Below are 3,949 nucleotides of genomic sequence, written 5' to 3'. Positions count from 1 at the left end.
AAGTTAGATAAGATATTTTAAAATCATATTTTTGAAAAAGATAAAAAGAGATAAGATAAAAAGATAAGATAGAAAAGATAAAAAAAGATTTTAATTTTTAAATTTAAAATTACTTAGTTCACTAACAAGAAACTACAAGATATGATTCTAGAACTTAAAGATTGAACCTTTCTTAACAAGAAAGTAACAAACTTCAAATTTTTGAATCAATCACATTAATTGTTAGTGTAATTTCGAAAATATGATATAAAGATAAGAAAAAGATTTTGAAAATATTTTGAAAAGGATTTTTGAAATTTTCGAAAATAATAAAAAATGAAAAAGATATGATTTTTGAAAAAGATTTTAAAAAGATAAGATTTTTAAAATTGAAATTTTGACTTGACTTGTAAGAAATAACTAATTTTAAAAATTTTTGACCAAGTCAACCCAAAATTTCGAAAATTTGGAGAGAAAAAAGGAAAAGATATATTTTTTATTTTTGAATTTTTAATTATGAGAGAGAAAAACACAAACATGACCCAAAACATGAAAATTTTGGATCAAACCCATGATGCATGCAAGAACACTATGAATGTCAAGATGAACACCAAGAACACTTTGAAGATCATGATGAACATCAAGAACATAATTTTGAAAAATTTTTTATGCAAAGAAAATATGCAAGACACCAAACTTAGAAATCTTTAATGCATGGTCTCTAACAAACAAAAAATGCATATGAAAAACAACAAACAACACAAAACAAGAAAACATCAAGATCAAACAAGAAGACTTACCAAGAACAACTTGAAGATCATGAAGAACACTATGAATGCATGAAATTTTCGAAAAATGCAAAAAAAAAAATTTTTAAAGCATGCAATTGACACCAAGCTTAAAAATTGACTCAGGACTCAAACAAGAAACACAAAATATTTCTGATTTTTATGATTTTATGATTTTTTTTGGATTTTTATTAATTTTTTCGAAAATATTTAAAAAAAAAACGAAAAAGAATAGAAAAATTTTGAAAAAGATTTTTGAAAAATTTTTGAAAAGAAAATTACCAAATCTGAGCAACAAGATGAACCGTCAGTTGTCCATACTCGAACAATCCCTGGCAACGGCGCCAAAAACTTGGTGGACGAAATTGTGATCCTCAAAGTTGGTCTCTTTGTATTTGTATGAAATAAAGAATACCCCAAAGAGACCATGGTGTGATGAATTGGGATCTTAATAATCCCTGGTGTGATCATAACTCCGTTCAACTTAACCAGCAAGTGTACTGGGTCATCCAAGTAATACCTTACGTGAGTAAGGGTCGATCCCACATAGATTGTTGGTATGAAGCAAACTATGGTCACCTTGTAAATCTCAGTTAGGCAGATTAAATGGTTTATGATGAGTTCGAAAATTAATAATAAACAGAAAATAAAAAGGGATAGAAATACTTATGTAAATCAATAGTGGAAATTTCAGATAGGCGTATGGAGATGCTGTGCTCCTCTTGTATTTCTACTTTCTTATTACATTCATCCAATTCTTCTTACTCTTTTTCATGGCAAGCTGTATGTAGGGCATCACCGTCTTCAATGGCTACTTTTCATCCTCTAGGGAAAATGGTCCTATGCGCTGTCACTGCATGGCTAATCGTCTGGAGGCATCATCCTTGTTGATGGCTACATCCCATCCTCTCAGTGAAAATGGTCCAAATGCTCTGTCACAGCATGGCTAATCATCTGTCGGTTCTCAATCAGGTTGGAATAGAATCCCTTGATTCTTTTGCGTCTGTCACTAACGCCCAGCCTTCAGGAGTTTGAAGCTCGTCACAGTCATTCAATACCGGAATCCTACTAGGAATACCACAGACAAGGTTAGACTTTCTGGATCCCCATGAATGCCGCCATCTATCTAGCTTATACCACGAAGATTCTGTTGGGGAATCTAAGAGATATGCGCCCGGCCTAAAGTAGAACGGAAGTGGTTGTCAGTCACGCGCGTTCATAGGTGAGAATGATGATGAGTGTCACGGATCATCACATTCATCAAGTTGAAGTGCAACGTATATCTTGGAATAAGAATAAAAGAGAATTGAATAGAAAGTAATGGTAATTGTATTGAAACTTGAGGTACAGCAGAGCTCCACACCCTTAATCTATGGTGTGCAGAAACTCCACCATTGAAAATACATAAGTGAAAGGTTCAGACATGGCCGAATGGCCAGCCCCCTAAAATGTGATCAATAGCCTCTTAAGATGAAGAATAAAACAAAACTGAGACCAAAGATGAAACGTGGTCAAAAAAGACGTCTAATACAATAGTTAAATGTCCTATATATACTAGACTAGCTACTAGGGTTTACATGAGTAAGTAATTGATGCATAAATCCACTTCTAGGGCCCACTTGGTGTATGCTTGGGCTGAGCTTGATCTATCCACGAGCTGAGGCTTTTCTTGGAGTTGAACGCCGAGTTATAGCGTGTTTCTGGCGTTCAACTCCGGGTTATGACGTGTTTCTGGCGTTTAACTCCAGACAGCAGCATGTACTTGGCGTTGAGCGCCACTTTACGTCGTCAATTCCTAAATAAAGTATGGACTATTATATATTTCTGGAAAGATCTAGATGTCTACTTTCCAATGCCGTTGAGAGCGCGCCATTTGGAGTTCTGTAGCTCTAGAAAATCCATTTCGAGTGCAGGGAGGTCAGAATCCAACAGCATCAGCAGTCCTTTTGTCAGTCTTTTTCAGAGTTTTGCTCAAGTCCCTCAATTTCAGCCAGAAATTATCTGAAATCACAGAAAAATACACAAACTCATAGTAAAGTCCAGAAATGTGAATTTAACATAAAAACTAATGAAAACATCCCTTAAAGTAGCTTGAACTTACTAAAAACTACCTAAAAACAATGCCAAAAAGCGTATAAATTATCCGCTCATCATTCACCCTTATTATAGAAGAGTGAAGCTTCTAAGGTTGAATCACATTCAACTCTAACGCTATCTTCTTCTCTATCATTAGAGTCTTGCAGCGACTTCATCATAGAGGTGAGAGAAAAACCGAATCTGTTGCATGCAACTCATCCATTCTCTCTCATCCTTTTTCTTCAAGCTTCTTCAATCTTGACCGTGGAGCTTTGCTTTGGCTCTAAGTTTTATTTTTGAGAGTTGATCTTCTATTTTTCAGCTTTGACTTTGATTTCTCCATTGTTGCTTGATTTGTGCTTGAGATTTTGTTGATTTCTTCTTGGTTTCTTGGTGTAGCACAAATGAGGGAAGATGCTTTTTGATGAGCTTTGACCGAATGCAACTCATTACTCGATTGTAGTCCATTCTTCTTGCTTTGTTTTGGCAACATGCTTTTTGTCCTACAATACTCCATAGCTCCTGCACTTTTCTTTTCTTTCTTTCTTTCTTTCTTGCTAAGTGACGAGACAGAAGTGAAAAGAGAGAGGAGAGAGAAGAGAAGACTTTTGGCTATCGGAGGAAGTTTCAAGGAAATTAATTGGAATAAATTTGGGGTTCAAGTATCTAAAAGTGGGAGTAGGTAACCGTATGAGGCTTGAAGGATTTTGGACTCATTATCTTATTTCCTCATATTCGGTTTATGGACATGTGATAGAGCTTGGCTTGGTTCTAATTGGACCAAAGATTGTGGTCTTGATGATTTTCATTTTTGGGCCAAGTATTTTATTTATTTGCTTGCACACTAAACCAAATACATTAAAAAAATAATTGGTAATAATAAATGTTTGTTCATCACTTGGGTTAGTTTTCCAAATTCAACATGTACGTATATACAACTCAAAACATTTCTGGGATCTGACCCATATAGGAAGCCCCTAATCTGACGTCTAGACTAGTCTAGTCTTCTAACACGATCTCTCGAAAAACAAAAATGAGAGTCTAATACAAAAGAAACACTAAACCGGAGCGCTGCCAAAAGAAGATGCTGATGTCGCTACCTAATC

Source organism: Arachis stenosperma, chromosome 7 (assembly GCF_014773155.1).
Source record: "Arachis stenosperma cultivar V10309 chromosome 7, arast.V10309.gnm1.PFL2, whole genome shotgun sequence".
NCBI classification, from domain to species: domain Eukaryota; kingdom Viridiplantae; phylum Streptophyta; class Magnoliopsida; order Fabales; family Fabaceae; genus Arachis; species Arachis stenosperma.
This window is presented reverse-complemented; position numbering follows the sequence as displayed.